The sequence below is a fragment of the Sinocyclocheilus anshuiensis genome, unplaced genomic scaffold, assembly GCF_001515605.1.
Source record: "Sinocyclocheilus anshuiensis isolate Anshui unplaced genomic scaffold, SAMN03320099.WGS_v1.1 scaffold728, whole genome shotgun sequence".
NCBI lineage: Eukaryota > Metazoa > Chordata > Actinopteri > Cypriniformes > Cyprinidae > Sinocyclocheilus > Sinocyclocheilus anshuiensis.
Genome location: NW_015555767.1, coordinates 315,166 through 328,901, shown reverse-complemented (window position 1 = coordinate 328,901; position 13,736 = coordinate 315,166). Strand labels below are relative to the sequence as shown.

At 35.9% G+C, this 13,736-nt stretch overlaps 1 protein-coding gene across 1 annotated transcript in view; it reads left to right on the top strand.

The window, feature by feature from the left end:
- LOC107674228 (mastermind-like protein 3) overlaps positions 1–13,736 on the top strand; it is a 119,808-nt gene that overhangs the window by 1,624 nt on the left and 104,448 nt on the right. The window lies entirely within an intron of this gene.

The following is a 13,736-nucleotide window of genomic DNA, read 5'->3' as shown; positions in this document are numbered from 1 at the left end:
ATATCATTTTATGAAAAATATAGGATGGCTACGGTGGGGGGAAACTTGCAGGCATGAGCATTTATCAGTATGCTGGGATCAGTCTCAGACTCTCGGTTCAGACGCCACCACAGAAAAGTTAGTGTTAAAAATCAGTCACTTGAATCTCGACCTATTGCGGAGGAGCGTCGTGTCTTTGCCTTTTGTGTCAAGGCGGTGAGTTCCTCTTGGAAATGCTAAGTGACTTTGTTTTCTGAGGATGACATAGGTAGTTCTCAAAGCGTTAATGGCCGGTGTCGTCGACCTCCCCCTGTGCGATGTGGGCATTACTGTGAGCCTGTATACAGGCAACAAATGCTTCACATAAGAGTCATTGCGATTTAAAGAGACCACATGCTCACTGCTTCTCTGTCTTTTCTCCACATGAGCACCGTGCTGCAGCTAGGTGGCTGTATCAAGTCGAGTTAGGGTCTTATGCCCCCACACAGTGGCTGTGTGTCAAAACCCGGCGAGCTGCCTATGTAGACAAAATTTATGCGAGGAAATTGCTGCATGCGCATGCATGCTCTCTAGGTAAAGTCAGTATTCCCCAGCAAGCTAACTGGATAAATAACAACGTAAAAAGTCTTTCATGTTAATTGTTTTTAAATTATGCCTACTTTATACAGATGAATATTGTTATCTTGAGTTACACTCTTTAATGGCTTTCACCTGTACATTTTTTTTAAGGTATTAGTTTCATATTTTGTACATGCATTATGGAACAGATAGTTAGGTCTACATGTTAAAAGGACATTTATGTAGTCAGTTCTCTAGAAAAAAAAAATGTGTTCATGTATTCATTTGTGTTCAAGTCTTTGTGAGTCATGTGTGTCATGGCAGATCAGTTTGAAACCAGTGTAAGGTGATGACATTTTATCTTAACCCTAAGAGATAAGGAGGGTGCAACCTTGCAGTCTTCAGCCCAGAGGTTCAGGACTCCAGTAGTATCTCTTTGAGGCCTCCTTTACATCTCGTATTGAGATCTGTTTTGGGTGATCAAATCATAGGTAGGCAGTTGAGACTTGTTGTTTTCACCTGGTTCTAATGTGCATCTCCTTCGTCCACTTTTTGTTTAGATTCGTCAAAGCGAGGGTCTCTTAATGTAGTCACTACATGCATCATTCACTACATCAGTCTGTTAGTGTTATTTTTAGTATTATGCATATATTACATATTAATATTTCGAATTGGGTTTAATTTTTTCATTTTTAATTTAAGTTTTAATTTTATTTATTTAAAATCTATTTAGCTGTATTTTATTTCAGTTTGACTTTTAGTGATTTTAGTTTTTCAACTTAAACTTATTTGAATTCTGTTAGTTGCCAAATTTGTAAGTTTTGTACGTTTCAGTTTTTCATCTAATATTTACATTTGATTTTATTTCAGATTTCTTTCAAATCATGAAAACAATTGGAATAGTTTTAGTTAACAAAAACAACACTGGTCTGTTACTGTAGGGTCCAAATTAAATCGAGCCGGTATTTTGAAACCTGTATTTAGTGCTATCCCATCTCTAATGCATTGTCTGAAATGGATTTTAATACCACGTATTAACAAGGCCTTTGTAGATTTTATAAAAACAAAACGCAGCATCAGAAATCTACAGGACCAATCGCTTCATGTTGGCTTATGGACATTTGAGACTTCATGTCTTTCTCTGAAAGTTTAGTTTTCAGAACGAACTCACCTCTGAACCAAGTTGCAGTTCTTAAAGTTAACAATACTTCCCTTCAAGTGTGTTTAATGCATCTGTGTGCACATTTTATCAGTCCTGAAGTCACATCCAGCAGTCGTGTGTGTATTCTCTAGCTAAAGCAGTGCTTGCGGTATCACATTGTTTTGCAGTGTCTGGGACCAGTGCCCAAGATCTAAATTTAACTCCTGAGTTGGCAGGGTTACACGAGGTTTGTGACGTCAGCCACTCGAAGAGCATATTACCACTGTGTAACTTTCTTGTCTTCTGTATGTGTTTGCGAGGAGGCCTACAAGACTGGTAGTGCAGGTATAAATGTGTGTGATGCGTCTCACTGTGCGTGTCTGCATGTTAGCATTTCAGTGGTCAGAAAAGCTGCAGGGAATGTTTTAAACCAATGAATTATTTGCCTTAAAGGGATAGTTCACCCAGAAAGGAAAATTCTGTCATCATTTACTCACCTTCAAGTAGTTTCAAACATTTAGTAGTTTGCTTCTTTTTTTATTTTGAACACAAAAGAAGATATTTTGAAGAATGTTGGTAACCAAACAGTTTCTGGTCCCCCGTTTACTCCCATGGTATGGAAAAAAATTACTATAGAAGTCAATGGAGACCAGAAACTGGCAACTACTTGGGAAGGCCAAGATAATGAGTGAAATTCAATCTCTTTCTCACACAAAGCTAACATCAGAAAATTTGGAATGTAGTGCACAAGTTGCACTACAATCTGTACCTGCTGTTTGTTAAATGAGTTATAAACAGAAACTAACCCAAGAGCGCTAGTTAGGGAAGTAATGTTACTGGAGTCAATTACCGGAATTCTCGCACCTTTTGTCTGTGCAGAACAGGGAGGAGAAAATATGTACAGCCTCAAAGTCTTAAATTACACAATGTACAGTTTTACTCTTCTGAATACTTTTCAGGTACATCTGTATAGTGTTTTCTGTGTTATTTTACTGTTATTTATGTAGTATGATAGTATCTTGAATTAATTTTAATATTTAGATTTCTGTTTTTTTTATTTTACTTTAAGTTTTAGTAATTATGTTTAGTGCTTTTGTCATTTTTTGTCACAAGCTAAATAGCAATATTTTTTAAATTCATGTTTTAGTAATTTTTAGTAACATTTCAAATTTTTGTTTTTCATCTAATATCATGTACGTTTTTAACTTCACCTAAATGAAGGAAAACTTTTTTTTTAATAGTTTTTGATTTAGTTATTAACAACAACACTGAGTATTTTCCTGCCAACAATGCTGTACTACCACTGTTACTGGCACTATGACCTCCCTTAATCACACTTCATGCTTTCTGCTGTGTTATCGTTGCAGCACACACTTTCATGCTGGTATGCATGTACACATGTTCCACTGGAATGTAGGACAAGGTGTATGTCAACACTGCAGCACATAGTCCATGCAGTTAAATCAATATCACTGTGAGTGTGATTTCTCATCACCATCTCTTACATACACACCACAAAACATTTCAAACGAGATGATATCCTATATGGCTGTCTTTGGGCATTTTTAATATTGAGGCTTATTGGATCCATATTCTGCTGTGCGTTCACACACAGACATATACACCTGCTGTAGTATGTCCACACGCAAGGGCTCAGTGTCAGGAAACCCACTGTTTTCTCAGAGAGACCGAAACAAAGTCCGTCTCAGCTTTACAGAGCACGAGACCTGTTTGTGCTCACAACTAGTCGTTGTCCTATAGAATAATCAAGTTGCTGGACATTAGTAGTGAATATTTAGTATTACGTCTGTTAATTCTTGGACCAGTGAGATGTTGTTTCATCATTCCTGCTGTTCACAAGTATATTATCACCCTTTAAACTTGTGTGGACTGTGAAGTGATCCAGTGAAGTCCTCATGCTTCACTCTTACACCAGGTGATTTCATGCCTTATTGTGGTTTAGGTGACACTTGTACAGTATCATAGCCAACAGATGGAATATATGTATCTATATGGAGAAGAGTCAAAACTCTCCAGGCGCAAAAAAGGTTTGATAGCTTTTCAAGAAAGGCTCATAAAAATATGCATCATTTCTTTTGCCAAAAGCACAATCAATATGTTTTGCAAGAAGTATGCTTTTTTTTGTTTTGGTCAGTGCTGGCCATTTTAAAATGAACATTTGAAACTTTTCTGCATTGATGTTTATGTGCACTTGTTTTTTTTCTGCTCCTGATATTGTATATTCAGGTCCTAATAGTGGTCATGAGTTCCACCTCCTCAAGGCCTACTGAGCAGACTAGTCTCTGAAATATATAGTGATATTATTTGGGAAGAAAAGCTGTGGCAAAATAACTGAATAAATATGCCATTAACAATTTCTGGCCATTTTGCATCGATTTTCTCTTTGAAGCTGTTTGAGTTAGGCTTTATCCAATTTGTAGAGCTTGCACTTAACCCAGGCTTTGTCATTTGCACTTAGATACTGAATAGACAAGCTCTGCCACTGACTCTACACTTACATTTACATTTGTAGAAAGTTCAGAAGTTTGGTTTTCCGTCAAAATGTAACACGCATAAGCACCGCAAAATTGAATTATGATTTATTACAAATTCAGAAACGTAAGATATACCTAATTCTTGACACAGGACTTTAATTAGTTTATATTCTGTATTTTATTTTATTTATTATTTTTGTTTTGCACCAAACAACAGCACTGATTCATCATGAACATCTAATAAACAAATTGGTAATGTTCATTCTTATATAATATCATTAAAAACATTATGTAATGCTTCACAGATCAGTAGTTCAGAAGTAGCCTAGTTCTTTAAAAGGTTAGATGCATTACAGGGTTTTCTGGTGGGATTTTGTGTAAGTTCGTGAGTTTTGATCAGGTGTCAGAAATCTCTCGCACCAGTGCACCCAAGTAATTTTTCACAGTCGCAACACCCTGGTGTTTTTTCAGCACTAATATTAGACGTAATGATGTTACTTCCCGATATTGTGACTTCTGTACAGTGCATTGACAGCAGCTGCTATAGGATTCTCATGCTTTCTATGTGTACTGGCAGTTGAAACTTGATCTTAGCACTTTTGTAGTTACATGCTATGCCAGTGTCCTTACACATTGTGTAAAATCACATCTGGATGAGACGGCAGAAGTGTTAATATGTGTCTGTGAAAGTTCCATTTTATTTATTTATTTATTTCGTGATCTTTGGACGTTAGAGAGAGAACGAAATGAAGAAAGAACGAGAGATGGAGTGCATACTAAAGTCCATTATGTTTGACCAGTTCCAGTATGATCAATTCCGACATCATCGCATTGGTCACCGATCATCTCAGCGCTTCAGATGCAAAGACTGATCCAGAAACCGTGAAGTCTCCTATAAAGCTTGTTCTAGGAAAACAAGTGATTCACAGCTCACTTGATCATCTTTTCACCATCTCTGTTAAGCATCTCATGTGACCATCTTCTTTCATGTTGGATCTTTGAGTACCGATGACACATCATCTGTTCAGAGTGTCCATTCTTTGAGCATCTTATATAAGGTCAAGTGACATGGGGAATTTTTTTGTAATTGTAATAGACAAGTGGAGCAAAGGCTGAAGAAGATACTACTTGTCCCAAGACCTGGATAGAAGTACCGTTTGTTCAGACTATTGCTAGTTAGAAAATCTGATACACAATATATACCTTTCTGCAAAAGAGTGAGTATTTTACCCATAAGTGAAGTTTAATAGTCAATCTTTGAAGGGAAAAGAAAGCCAAAAAATCTTTGGATCATCTTATCAGGGTTGTGTGTGTTTGTTTGAAGACAAACTGCAAACCGCTTCATTATTGATTAGGAAGATGCCTGGAAGTCAGTCTCTGCCTCTGCCTTTCTTTCATACCATATAAGAGAGCCGGTTAAATATAGATGAGTGTCATCAGACAGACACACACATACACTCATGCAGCTCCTCCATGGCAAGGTTTCCTACTGCTTTAGCCTTGAGTCGCACAGAAACTGGTGCACAGACACAACATACACAATGTTCAAGGCACACGAACGGCTCCTTGTCCTCTTTGTCTGTGGAGCTGACCAGGGCCAAACACTCATCAGGAGTCATCATATGAATGACCAGATTGTGTCGAACACAACCATGATCTTTCATTCAGTCGCTAACGCATTTGTATTAAAGGAACCACTTTTTGATGTAGGATTTATGTCGAAACATTTTTCACATTGTAATTATGTGAAATTTTACTAGCAATTTCTAAGAAACGGCATGTAACATTGGATTAAACATTTACATTTTGAAATTGCTGTTTTTAAGCAATGAACAGTTGAACATGCTTCTCTTCTCACCCATAAAAAGGCATGTACTATTTATGAACACATCTCTGGCATTTGCATGTGAAACGCTAAATGCACCACATACTAATCCATGTCCAGTCTGTACGCACACAGTAGTGTTGTCATAATCCCAATGTTGGAATCCTGTCGTGTCATTGGTCAAAAGCCACCTTATAACACCCATGCTGCGACGCCTTCACACATTTTATCCATGTTGATCTTAAAAAGTGAGGTGGAGAACAACAACATAAGTGTATTCTTTACTTTTCTATGCCTTTTAAGTTTCCTAAAGGCCATGTCATTGCACTAGATTTTTTGATCAAAGAAGTCTCTTATGCTCACCAAGGCTGCATTTATTTGTTCAAAAATACATTAAAAATAGTAATGTTGTGAAATATTATTGCAATATAAAATAAATGTTTTCTACTTCAGTATGTTTTAAAATGTAATTTATTCCTGTGATGCCAAAGCTGAATTTCCAGCAGCCATTACTCCAGTCTTCAGTGTCACATGATTCTTCATTTCTTATCATTATCAATGTTGAAAACAGTTGTGCTGCTTAATATATTTGTGGAAACCGTGATGGATGTTTTTTTTGTAACATTATAAATGTCTTTAGTGTAACTTTTGATTAATTTAATGCATTCTTGTTGAAAAAAAAGCATGAATTTCTTTCAAGAAAATAAATAAATAAAACTGACCCCAGACTTTTGAACAGCTCTTTATATAGCCTCCATTGTTATTGTAAGAACCATTTGCACTTTAATTCGGCATGGACTATGCAGGATAAGCATAGCGGCATCAACCCTCTCAAAATGAACTTTTGCGCTGATAGGATTATCTGTCATTGGTGATCTGCACAGAGTGAGCTTAGGCCTTGTTTTAGCATTTCACTTCTGCTTAGACCAGATCAACAAGCTTTTACATGCTGGACGCACACACACACACACACACACACACACATATGCATGCACACAAAAAAACAGTGCTAATGAAGTAACCTTATTACTTGATCTTTTTTGTTACATTTGACTAGGAACTTTAAACTATTAAGGTAGAAGCTATTTTTACATGGCCCTGTAGTGGTCATCTTTCAGTATTCATATAATGTGAAACATATAATTTGTATGTTCTGTTACAAAATGGACATTTGTTGTTTCTTAACTCATTTCCTTCCTCTTGGGCCTCTTCCTCATTTTAGCGAACTTCAACCTGAATCAGAAACAAAGTACAATAGGTCTATCTGCACCATTACAGTAAATTTCACATCGCATCTTGCAAATTTGCAACAGTACAAAAAGCATGATTACATATGCTAAATGCAAACAGGGGCTTAATTGAACTTTTTTTTTTTTGTAACAATACAAACAAATAGCTGAATCTAAATTTTGAGTTGAATAAATAAAAGGACCATTTGAACTGATTCATGGAAATTATTCAAACATACCAACTCTAAGCTTTTGTCATATTTTATAATTGTCATGGATGACAAATCTAAAGTCATCATCACAAGTCTAATAAACACAGCTGCACACAGACAGATCAGCATATGGTGTGTACGTTTTTGGAACAACATACTTTTGAAAGTGTTTGTTTTTCAGAAACTTAATGGACCATTGATTGACTCCTTGCCCCTGTGTTCTCTGGACCTAATTATTGAATAATTGTAGATGTACGTGTGTTCACAAATGCTATTTTTACCATGAAGCTTTGATGAATATTGTCCAGCTCTGCAGCCGTTACAACACAGGCTTTTTTAAATGGTCCGGGATCAGGCTTTACTGAGGTTTTTGATCTGAATCGTTTTCTCTTACTTATAATTGAGCTTCGTAAGACAGCATAAACGGCTGTTTATCAGCAGGGATGCATTTAAATTGATCAAAAGTGAAAGTAAAGACATTTAAAATGTTACAAAAGATTTCAATTAAGTGTTGATCTTTAGAACTTTTCTATTCATCAGAGAATCCTGAAAAAAGCAGTTTCTAAAGAAATATTAAGCAGCACAACTGTGTTGCACATTGATGATAATAAGAAATGTTTCTCAGATCAGCAGTAGAAATGGAGAGAGCTGCTAATTTGTTCTTTTTTTCCATTCAAAGACATATTTATGTATCTATTTGTTCTGTAGAGTTGTTCTTTTTTTTTTGAATGCTGGGTCTGTTTAAGCATTCAGTTTGTGAGTTTGAAGTTAATAAATTGTAATAGTTCATTAATAGTAATATTTTAGGCTAAAAAAATCTGCATAGGGTAAAAGTATATTTATTTGCATGCTGTAAGTTTTGCCTAAATAATTATAAAAATAGAAATTTATTTATTTATTTAAACAAACTTATTTCTTTTAATTTTTTTAATTTTGAATTACTGTTTTTTTTAAATTAGTATTTTTATTTTAATATCTATCTGTCTGTATGTCTGTCTTTTTTAGAAAGAGGGTTGACACATCCTTGTGAAGGCATGTTTAGTTACGTAGATGTCACAATGTTTACTCTTACACAGGGTCAGTGAGTTTTTTTATATTGATTTAGTTGATAGTTTCGCTGTGAATATGAGGATAGGAATTTGATCTCATGGAAAGAGAATGCAGTTGCAGTTTTTTTTTGAGCATGCGAAAATTCCTCATTAATTCTTCATTAAGCTCAAGGTTTGCTTGTAGCTTTGGATAAGTACGAGAGAGTAATAGGAGAAAGGGAAGAAGAGAGATTGTTTCATAAAAGTGTTCCCTTTGAAAACAAGTCTAGGCATTTGTATATTTGTATTGGTTCAAGGTTATTGTAGCATGCACACTTCAGTGGGACATAAAAAGATCCAGCTACATTTAGTGTTTTACTTGTTTGTTTGGTTCTTTCTTGTTTCGTGCTGTTTGTGCAGTTATCTCTTGTGAAGTGTGGGCAAGAAGACATTGTACTTTTCATGAGTTGTGTGCTTACACCATCTCCGCTAATTACTGCGACACCGTTAAACCCAGAGCAGGAGGCTGAAGTGTGCGACAGAAAGTGGCTCCAGGGAAACTCTGTGTTCTGCTTGTATTGATCTTGAACTGTGGTCAAGCGCTATTTAGGTGCTGTCTCCAGCAGTATTTGCAAACTTCTGCATGAATACTGGATGTGTTCAACATTTAAACTGGCCAAATGTGTGATTTAGACAGCAGGGTGAGCCAGAAAACTAATGGGGCAGGAGAAACGGCAGACACATTTTTATTCATTTATTTTTTTAAATGTCTGGCGTTCCAGATGTAGCAAAGAAGACTATATTCCTGCTCAAAGCTGATCATATGCACAAGTTAATATATAAGATATATGCACAAGATATATGCACAAAACACACAATGAAAACACACAATCTCTTAATGAGTTTTATGCTTTTATAAAGTGGTGGTAACAGCCAGGATTGTGATAACCAGTGTTGTTATTGTTAACTAAAATTAAAACTGAAATAATTTTCGGTAATTGAAATAAAGCTGAAATAAAATGAAAACATAAATATTTGATGAACTTAAAAATAGAAATGAGAAATGCTTTTTAATTTATATTTATCTATAATCAAAATAGAAACTAAAAAATAACAAAAGCACATAGCAGAATAGTGCTGGGCGGTATACCGGTTCATACCAAATACCGGTGTTTATTTTTCTTATGATATGAATTTTTAAAATACCGCAATACCGGTTTCGTTTAAATAATGTTCGGAATGCGTTTGAGGGGGGGGTCTCTATTCACTGTTGCACTGTGGCGAGGACACAGCTGTATGTGTTACTAAGCGTGAAAGTTCGGAAACTGAAGCTGTAGAACTAATAGAATGTGATGACAAGAACTCGTCCACAATATCCACATTGACCACAAATATCCACCGCCCCCTGCCATCAGCTCAGTGACTCCTGGTTAACATGTATAAATGGGTCGTGTTTCGTCACTATTTAGAGTGGAATTTTTCTACAATATTCACTCATCATGACAGTAAAATAGGGCATTCTAAGTCAATCTACTGCAGTAGCATATTTCTTCTCTCAATCAATAGAAAATGTGGTTTACACCCGGGCATGCATGGAAAAAAATGAATAAATACCGTCATATACCGTGAAACCGGTATAATTTGGAAAAATACCGTGAAATAAATTTTTGGTCATACCGCCCACCACTATAACAGAATGACTTAAATTGAAAAATACATATTAAAATATATATTGAAAAGAACATTTAAAAATTAGTAAATACTACAATGGTGTATAAAAATGATACTAAAATAACACTTGTGATAACATTAATCAGTAAGACATTCGTTTTTTTAATAAGTACATTTAGTATAGTATTTAGTATCTAGTTGGAGTACTTGGTTATGGCATTCTGCAGTTCTCAGATAGTTTTGTATAATGACTACTAAGTCATATTTGACTGTCGTCCTGGCAGCCAATCTCACTGTAATGCTTTCATGTCTCTCGTATCACTCTGTGGTGTCTTTCTTCTCACATGATATAATTATTTCAACTCAAATCAATATTTCATGTCCATTTACTTGCGAATTTGATATGTAGCCATGTAATGATAATATACCCTGGTAAGGTTTATTTTGCGATAATTACTGACTGACTATACATTATCCCTTACTTGGATTAACTGTAGTTGATATTGTAGGTTTATTTTGACATAAATATACATATGTGGGCATTATAATGGCTTCAAACATGAGTTCAGAGTAGGGCTGTAACACGATTATTTTGATGATCGATTCATTTATCGATGTATTTTTTCTGATTAATTGATTAATCTATCAGTTATTTTTAACATTGAATCTGTTTATTATTTTCTGATTAGTCAATTAATCCTTACCAATATCTTTAGTTGACCTTCCAACATATATATATATATATTAGGGCTGCACGATAAATCGCATGCGATATTTAATGCGCATCATGTCAGAAAAGCCGGTTCTGTAATCAGCGGTAAATCTCCATCACGTGCGTGCTTTCACATTGAGCAGCATTAACTACACAGAGCCGTTGTTCACTGACGAGCTGGACACCTAGTTGTCTGCCAAGTCATATAACGTGAGAACCATATAAACTGTATAACTGTATAATTTGCTTTTGGTTTATCCGAAGATCCACAGAGCTGCAAAAATGTACAAATTGCAGTTTCAGTGCAGCTTCAAAGGGCTCTACACGGTACCAGACGAGGAATAAGGGTCTTATCTAGCCAAAACATAGGCCATTTTCTTAAAACAATAAACATTTATATACTTTTTACCACAAATGCTCATCTTGCTCTAGCTCTGCTTGCGCATGCTCGTCTACACGTATTACGTAATCCTGTTGGAAAGGTCATGCTTGGTCAGCACTTCGTCTGTGTACTCCGGTTCAGAAAGGTAGGGTAGGGCGAAAAACTCCATCTCATTTTCTCCTCCAACTTCAAAATTGACCAACATTGTTGTTTTACCTTTTTTTGTAAAGGGCATTTGACTTTCTTTGCACGTTCACTTTATAAACGCTGGGTCGGTGCCTCCGCCTACGTCACGAGTGACCTTTCCAACGTGATTACGTGATGCGTGAAGTCGAGCTAGTGCACGACTAGCATTTGTGTTTATAAAGCATATACATTTTTATGTTTTTTAGAAAATGACCGATCGTTTTGCTAGATAACACCCTTATTCCTTGTCTGGTACCGTGTAGGGCCCTTCGAAGATGCTCTGAAACTACAATTTGGACCTTCAACCGTTTGGTAACTGTTGAAGTCCATTATATGGACAAAAATCCTGGGATGCTTTCCTCAAAAACCTTAATTTCTTTTCGACTGAAGAAAGAAAGACATGAACATCTTGGATGACATGGGGGTGAGTAAATTATCAGGAAATTTTTATTTGAAAGTGAACTACACTTTTAATAATGAAAAGTCGACAAAGAATGCCTGTTTACTCAACCGCATCTCCTCTCATTCTGTAGATGCTTTTATATCAATGAAAGGAAAAGCCAGAGGCAGTACAGGATGCACTAATCAGTTGTTTGTTTGTATGTCATGAGCTTGTTGGTGTGTGCCGATATACTTATTTGCCAAATACCCAAGGGAACCATGAAAAATAAATGGGAAACCAAAAACTTAATTCAGCAAAACACTGCTATATCTCTCCACAAATCCTTCTTCAGACTAAATCCACACACTCATTAGTCTCCATGTTGCCTTTCTTTTTCAACATCTGACAGACTCGGCTCAAATAATCACCCCAGTCGGTTGAAACAAAGGTGAACAAAGTTATATGTTTCAAAACGCCAGCTTTGTTGTCTTGTTAAACAGTAATGTTCTAACAATGAACGACGTTTTCTGTGCTCAAGCGAGAGGGAAGGAGCCATCTGATTATCAGCAGCTCAGACAAGATGAGGACACTCGAGGGCAGTTCAGTTCACGGTTCTTCTTGGGATTCAGTCTTTAATGGTGCTTTGCTTTAGTGGTCTCGTAAGCACAAAAACCCTCCTTTACGCAAACAGGTGTTATCCAAGGATCATCAGCACTTGCTCCCTTAAATATATGTGAAACTGAACAAAACACAGTCATGGAAGGTATTGAAAGTCAAGATAAACTGATTAGGAAAAATACAACCTTTTTCACATTTGTTTTGACTAAAATGTCAATGTATTGATGACATAATTAAGAAACAAGATAAAATGACAGAAACATGACTCCACATTTTCTTTTTGTGTCCATCTTTTGTAGCCAGTAAGATTCCGTCAATGTACTTACAGGATGTTTTTCCATTTCCTTCAGAAGGGATTAAATTCTAGTATTCCCTTCATGAAGATATTGCCCTTTTATTTCACTGTATGTGGTTTTATGGTAAACCACCTGTGAAACTGTGTTGACCCTAAACCCTATATAAGAAACTTTACTCCATATAGACCCCTGATGGATAAGCTTATACAATACGCATCCCCCAGCAGATCTGAGTTTGATCAAAACACTCAAGTCAGTGTAGCTACACAAAGGATGATGAATGTGGAACTCTGGTTAATTTAAGTTTGGGCCAAATAATCTCTCTCAGGCTGTGCAGTGCAGGACTTCTCATTTCAAGAACATTGATATGAACAATTGATAAGTGGAAAGGAATGTTAAATCTTTGCTTGTGTCTTTATTTACAGGGATGTTTTATTTTGTTGAAGCTTTGAACATTAAATGGGGTGTAAAGGGGGAATAGAATTGGGAAACGAGGCAAGCCAGGCTCTAACTCACATTACGCATATGACTGCTCAAGCACATGCACATCTTCTTTGTGTAGGGTTTCTTTCATTTGTGATTGTTTAGCTTAATATTTTGTTATTAAACAATCCATAACTACAATGGGCAACAATTGTACTGAGTCAAAACTTTTCTGTGAAGTCTGTGAAGTGTTTAGTTCAGTAAACCTTTGGGAAATTGTCAACTTTGCAATTTTATTTTACCAGAGCTTTTACAAGTCGTCATTTTTCAGAAGCATATGGGAGATCTGTGACAGTTGTGTCCAGAGATGTGCTCCATGTATATATATATATATATATATATATATATATATATAAATTAAATTAGCCACAGACTTTTAAAAGTGGCTAAGATAAAAGACCGGTAACTCAAAATCATGACAAAAAATTACAAAGTAACTGTCAGTCCCTTTTACAAAGAGTGAAATGTCTTTACAAAGTGTCTGTAATACATTCATCTCCAGAAAAGATAACTAACAAACAAACAAGAACAATAAAAGA